The sequence below is a fragment of the Tupaia chinensis genome, unplaced genomic scaffold, assembly GCF_000334495.1.
Source record: "Tupaia chinensis unplaced genomic scaffold, TupChi_1.0 Scaffold143728_1, whole genome shotgun sequence".
In the NCBI taxonomy this organism is placed as follows: Eukaryota; Metazoa; Chordata; class Mammalia; order Scandentia; family Tupaiidae; genus Tupaia; species Tupaia belangeri.
Genome location: NW_006203577.1, coordinates 2136196 through 2143971, shown reverse-complemented (window position 1 = coordinate 2143971; position 7776 = coordinate 2136196). Strand labels below are relative to the sequence as shown.

Genomic DNA, 7776 nt, shown 5'->3' with positions numbered 1-7776 from the left:
TATTCATAATTTATCTACACTGGGGTTGTTTTGAGTTTGGAAACTATGATCATGATGATGTGAACATTCCTTACCATTTAACTTGTTCTTGGATACATAAACACTTATTCTTGGATACAAATGCTATACTTTCTATGATCTTGGCTTAGAAACTATAGCATTTACGTGTTTCATACTTGACTTTGGAAGTTACAGTTCTCTAGATGTTTTACAATGTCAGCTATTTATAATTTTCTGTGAATTTGGATACAACATTCTCTTTTTTTATATATATTTACAGACTATTGCCTTTTAATTCTACGTACCATCATTTGCTTTGCTTTTCTTATCACAGTTTGCACAGTTGTTAGGTGGGCCTTGGTGCTGGCATTTCTGAATCCTTGGGAATCATGCTGCATAGTCCTAAGATGTTTCCATAGAGAAAACATTAGCAAAAGAAAGGTTGTCAGGGAAACAGTGAAGGATATAAAAGTGAACATAACATTGGTGAGCAAAAGAAGACCAGAAGAGGGTTAGAGGAAGGGAATCAAAGGAAAAAAAAAAAGATGCAAAACATTTAAAGGACACAAAAATGGAAAATTACCTGTTGATGATAATGTGTATGAAAATATCTTTAACTGATAATATCTTTGAACATAGGGTATTCATGCTGAAAAATTAATTTTGCATGCTGTAATGATATAAGATGATTGAATGTATTAAAAATAATTTTTTTTAATTTTTAGAAAGGAAGATCAGAAGAGTACAAAGTTGCTCAAACTGGAACTGCAAGTCAGGCTTCCTTCACATCCATTGGCCCTGGCATTAATATGCATGTTCATCTGTACAATATTTAAAAATACGAGGACCAAGGTCTCCTGCAGCATTAATGAAATCATGCTTAACTTTCCCCTTTGCGTGGAGAAAAACAGAAAAAATGGCTGTCTTGAGAAAGTAAAAGATGCTGAGACAGGTACCAAGCCAGATGCTAAAATGAGCATCCAGGTGACATTAAGCATTTTGAACATTTTTAACAAATAAATAAAACTGTATTAATCACAGAAATATACCAACTTGTGAATACTAACCAGAGCAGACCCATTTGGGAAATGGACAAACCAGGGAGCAGTTGAATAGGTGAAAATATCTTTCTTCCCTTGATCCAGTCAATAGAGTCCACCAGTGGCTAAGAATCCATAGTCTACATTTCCAGTTATGAATTACACACTTACAATGGCTGTAAATGGACTCTATATGTCACTACCCATCATCTGGAAGAGAATGTCTTGATATCTTACATCACTGCTGGAGTTTTCTTATGCACTTATCTAAAATGCTATGCATAGCCAATTCTTAAAATTCGAGATTCTGTCTTAAAGAACTTTAATAAACGATGTCAAACCTCAAGATTTTGCTAAAGACTGGGTTCATAGCTTCCTTCATGACAATTTTCCCCAGACAACCCAGATGAGCTTTACATAGTGGGTTTAAGTTTTGTAGTTAATGATGAAGGAAACTGAACTCTTACTTGCCAAGATGTAAATAAAGATGTAGTTATTTTAATTATTTTGCTGTTTTTGTTCTAGCTACATATGTGAGTCTGGCAATTGAGTTCTCAGCATCACTATTACAAATTCTAACACATATAACAAGCAGCAAGAATCTAATTTAGTATAAGACATTCTTAAGCACTGAAGTTTTCTAGGCACTTCAAAGCTAGGGCTGGGAGGAATGGGGAGATGATGGTCAAGAGTACAAAAACCATACTAAGAATAAGTTTTGCTTTGTTCAAGATCTATTGTAAAGCATGACATATAGTGAACAACAGTGTATAGTACATTTCAAGATTGCTAAGAGAGTGTTTCAAATATTCTTACTAAAAACACTAAGTATTTAAGGTGAAAGAAAGTTAATTCAATCAGCCAAAGAGATCTTTTGCCTCTTAATCAAGTCAGTAAAGTTGACTAACACTGTGAGGTCTTTGGCAAAATTCCAAGAACAGATTCTGCCATTCCTAGAAAGAACAAAATGATCAATAATAAATTTATCCTGCTTGAAGAGAAAATAAAAATGGTGGGTCTGTTGTCATTGGTCATGATTTCTTTAAAATCCTGACCTTAAGTTCTATGATTTTATGTATGCCTGGAAAATCCTGACCTTAAGTTCTATGATTTTATGGATAGCTGCTTGTTGTATATAAAACATTGTTTGTTTGTTTTTGCTATACGGCATGTGCACTTTCCAGAGAGATACAGGGAATGACAGTGAGAGGGAAAGTGAAAAATCACCCCCCAGGGGGGATAGCCATGCTGCAATCCCTTTTCCTCCATTCTCTTCCTGGGATTTTAGGCATACACACACGAGCCCAGTGTGAGTTTCAAGCCATCAGGTCTGGGACTTGAACTGTGACCAGCCATGTGGCATTCAGTGCCTTAACATGCCATCTGCAGGTTCCCATGTTCTTATTTCTTTTAAATCCTATGACCAAAGGCAAACTGGAAAACACCAGCATATGTGAATAGATGCATTTTGTGCTGTTTTTATGAAAAACTTTGTTATACCCAAAATTAGTTTGAATTAACTTCTATTCATACACTATGTGTTCTGCCCATGGGGTGAAATTTTTCATTGTTGATGTTACAGGTAAAGCTGAATTTTCATTTGTTAACATGCAAATGAAGACATATTCTCTTTCATCATTTTGCATTTTTTCCTTTTTAATCTTTCCATAATTTGTGTAAGCAACTCCAGTTACTAGTTAGGAAAATTTTTTAGCCTAGTACACAGAACATAGAGTGAATGTCTAAATCACTGAATAGGGGCCATCCTCCGCCCTGGCATTAATGTCGTCAAATCCCACATGGCCGACTGTACAGTTTGAGTCCTGGACCCAGTGCCCTGAGAGACTATGCATGTGTGTAGGCATGCCCAAAGTCTTAAAAGGAGGGAGATAGAGAGGACAAGGAATTTCAGTGTGACCACGTCCCACGGAGTGGGTTTTCTCACTGACTCTTCTTTCTCCCTCTCCTGTGAGTACATGTGCTGTCTGTCAAATTAAAAAAAAAAAAAAAAGTTAGGTGGAGTTTGGTCATAACCTGGATCATCCAAATAAGAAAATTATTATTTTTAAATTCCAGCTTTAAGTAAACAGAACCAAACTGCATCAGTAGTATCTAAGGTTTTCTAGGAACCCAACAAAAGACCAGTCCCCCTCAAAATCCTGTTGCTTATAATAAATAATTATTCTTTGCAAGCTCATAAACACACACACGCACATGCAAATACATATATCTCTTCCTCATGGATAGGAAGAATTATTGTCCTATAGTTTCCCAAATGAGCTTCAGGGAGATAATCCAGGCTTAACCACCCCATTTTTAAAAGACTTGGGCTCTTTGTCTCCCCCGTTTTAAAATTTATTTCCCTCATGAGTAAGAAAGGGAGAGAGAGGAAAGAGGCGTCTCCAACAAGGTCTCAATACTGTAGTCTACACTCAGCCTCAGCCAGCCCCAGATCATGAGCACACACGTGCCTGACATGCCAAGGACCTTCCAGTGAGCATCAGCCTTTCAGAACATTGCACTCTGCTGCTGGAACATCACCGGGCCTTCCATGACACATGGTATTTATTAAACATATCTCACGTAGCTTATATGTTTATTACATTTATTAAACATATCTTATACATATTTTACACATTTATTACACATATCTTGTGCAGACCCTTGATAAAGTTATTCTTTAGTATCTAAACATTTAATTACTATTTTTTTTGGGGGGGGAGAGGTTTTTGCTATAGGGCACGTGCACTCGCCAGACAGACAGAGAGATACATAGAGACAGAAAACGAGAAATCACCCCCCAGGGGGGATGGTCACGCTGCAATCCCTTCTCCTCCATTCTCCTCTTGGGATCTTGGGCACGTATGCACGTGCGCCCGGCGTGAGTTTTAAGCCACCGGGTCCGGGACGTGAACCACGGTCGACTACGTGGGAGTCCAGCGACATAGCCATTACGCTAACACCCTTGATAAAGTTATTCTTTAGTATCTAAATATTTAATTACTATTTAATTAACATATTCTGCAATTTTTTTAAACATTCCTTGAATAATTAGAAAAACATGTTTTCTATTGCATAGTCTGAACTTCCCCGTATTGAATATTGGGTTTTATTTTTCTCTATTGAATTTGTTTTTGACAACTTAATAATTTTTAAATTAATGGATGTCAAAATCAGCCTCCACTTTGGGATGTTTTTTTCTGTTCAGTGTTGATGATTTAATTTTTTTAGGAGAAGGTTATGGATTTAGACTGTCAGGATGGAAAACTAGAGACTCTCCTTTATAGAGCTCTGATCTTAGACTATTTTACCACCATCCTCTGCTTTGGTATAATCATTAATAAAATGATAATAATAACCACTTTGTGAGGTGGTTATGAGGTGTACAAAGTCTTTTCAACTTTATAAGTCTGGTACAGAGCTGCAACAGAAGATTGTCCACTGTTCATTTGATCTGGTATTATTAATATTTGATACTTAAAAGTTACCTGAGAGGAGCCAGCAGGTGGCATGGTGGTTAAGACACTAGACTCCCACAAGGCTAACCACAAGTTGAGTCCTGGACTTGGCTGCTTGAAAATCACACCAGGATCTCCATCTCTGTTTTTGCTATCCCTTCTGGGTTCAGCTTCATGGCTATGAAGCCCCCCTCCCCAGGCAGGGACTTCCCTTCCAGATCTCAATACTAGTTAGGACAGAATCTATCCATCCAGGCATAGATATAAGTATCTATGCACCCAACTCAGGAGCACCCAAATATGTGCTATATCTAAAAGGAGAGATAGACTGTAACATGCTAATTTTTTAAGATCTCAACACCTCATTATCTCCTTTAGACAAATCAACAAGACAAAAAATAAGCAAAAAGATTCAGGATCTAAATGATACCATAAATCAGATGGACTTCACAGACATCTATAAACTTTCCACCCAAAACACACACACACACACACACTATACATACATATATATATATATATATATTAGAGGTTTTTGCTATAGGGCACGTGCGCTCACCAGACAGACAGAGAAAGAGAGACAGAAAGCAAGAAATCACCCCCTAGGGGGGATGGCCACGCTGCAATCCCTTCTCCATTCTCTTCTCGGGATCTTGAGCATGCACGCACATGGGACAGGCGTGAGTTTTAAGTCACCAGGTCCGGGACGTGAACTGTGATCAATTACATGGGAATCCAGCGACATAGCCATTACACTAACTGCTGGTCCCACAAAATATATTTTTTCCTCAGCCCCACATGGTATCTTCTTAAAGACTGACCACATGATAGGGCACAAAACCAGCCTTTAGATTCAAAGGCATAGAAACTATAACTAGCATCTTCTTCGACCATAATGGAATTAAACTTGATATTAATCTCAGGAGAAACCCTCAAAAACACACAAATACATGGAAACTAAATATCCTATTTCTGAATGACTTCACGACTACTGAAGAAATTAAGGAAGAAATAAAAAGATTTAGGGAAACAAATGATAATGGTTCACAAGCATCCACAATCCATGGAACACTGTCAAAGCAGTCATAAGAGGGAAGTTCATAGCAATTAGTGCATACAAGAAAAAGATGGAAAGGTGGCAAAGGAACAACCTAACAACTTGCCTCAAGGAATTGGAAAAGCAACAAAAATCTCCAAAAAAAGTGTCAGGAGAAAAGAAATAATAAAGATTCAAGTAGAAATAAATGAAATAGAAAATAAGTAAACTATACAGAAAATAAGTGAAAGCAAAAGCTGTTTCTTTGAAAAGATAGATAAGATTAACACACCATTAGCTAGACTAATTAATAAGAGAGAAAGGATCCAGATAAGTCAAATTCACAATGAATCAAACAACATTACAACAGACATCATAGAAATACAAAACATTAGAGGATACTATAAGCAACTATATACTCACAAACAGGAAAACTTGGAGAAGGACAAACTCTTGGACATTGTCTATTAAGATTTTCTCAGGAGGACATTGAAAGCCTGAATAGACCGATAAAAGCAATAAGAATGAATCAGTAAGAAATAACCTCTCAACAAAGAAAAGTTTAGGTCCCAATGAATTCACTGCTAAATTTTACAAAACTTTTCAAGTTTCTACTCACACCGTTTCCAAAAGGAAGAAACCATTCCAAATTCATTCTACGAAGCCTCCATTACTCTAATTCCCAAAATAGATAAGGATACAACAAAAAGGGAAAACTACAGATCTATGTCTCTGATGAATATAGCTGCAAAAGTTCTCAACAAGGTACTTGCTAACCGTATTCAACAGCATATAAAAAAGGTTATTCATAACAACCAGGTGGGACTTATTCCAGGGATGCAAGGGTGGTTCAACATTCTCAACACCATAAATATAGCACATCATATTAACAGTAAGAAATATAAAAACCATATGATCATTTCAATTCATGAGGAAAAAAGTGTTTGGCAAAATATAACATTTCTTTATGATTAAGACTCTCAGTATGGGCAATATTAACAGTAAGAAATATAAAAACCATATGATCATTTCAATTCATGAGGAAAAAAGTGTTTGGCAAAATATAACATTTCTTTATGATTAAGACTCAGTATGGGCAGCATAGAAGGATTATTTCTCAGCATAATAAAATCCATCTATGAAAACCTATAGCTAACATTATACTGAATGAGGAAAAGCTAAAAACTTTCCCACTAAAAACTGGTACAAGACAAGGCTACTCACTCTCTCCACTCTTATTCAATATAGTACAGGAAGTCCTAGCCAATGTGATCAGAGAAGAGAAGGAAATAAAAGGCATTCCAATAGAGAAAGAAGAGTTGAAATTATCTCTGTTTGCAGATGACATGATTGTGTACATAAAATATCCAATAGTATTCACGAAAAAGCTTCTCAAAGTAATAAATGCATACACTAAAGTGGCAGGATGCAAAAATCTATAGCATTTCTATATACAAACAAGAAGCAGACAGAGACGGAACTAAAGAAAGTATTCCCATTTACCATGGCCACAAAAGGATTGCTGTCGAAATGGGCAAGTTCATGAAACCTGGGAAGGTGGTGCTGGTACTGGCTGGATGCTACTCCAGAGGCAAAGCTGTCATCATGAAGAACATTGATGATGGCACCTTAGATGCTCTTACAGCCACGCTCTTGTGGCTGGAATTGACCGCTTTCCCCACAAAGTGACAGCTGCCATGGGCAAGAAGAAAATCGCCAAGAGGTCAAAGATCAAGTCTTTTGTGAAGGTTTATAACTACAGTCACCTCATGCCCACAAGGTACCCTGTGGATATTCCCTTGGACAAACTGTGGTCAACAAGGATGTCTTCAGAGACCCTGCTCTTAAATGCAAGGCCTGGTGGAAGGCAAAGGTCAAGTTCAAAGAGAGGTACAAGGCAAGCAAGAACAAGTGGTTCTTCCAGAAGCTGCGGTTTTAGATGTTTTATGTTTCAGTCATTAAAATGTGGGGGGGAAAAAGCATAAGACATCTAGGAATAAAACTAACTAAGGAAGTTAAGGATTTCCATAAGGAAAACAATGAAAATATTTAAAAAGAAATTGAAAAGGACACAAAAATGGAAGGATATCCCATGTTCCTGGGCTAGGAGAATTAATATAATCAAAATGTCAATCCTACCCAAGTTAATCTATATATTTAATGCAATCCCTATAAAATTACGAGAGATATTCTTCACAGATCTAGAAAAGACAATCTTAGAATTCATCTGGAATCATAAAAG

The 7776-nt window shown here is 36.8% G+C and overlaps 1 pseudogene; it reads left to right on the top strand.

The window, feature by feature from the left end:
- Positions 1-7064: 7064 nt before the first annotated feature.
- On the top strand, positions 7065-7473 carry LOC106733426 (60S ribosomal protein L27 pseudogene; annotated as a pseudogene).
- Positions 7474-7776: the final 303 nt, after the last annotated feature.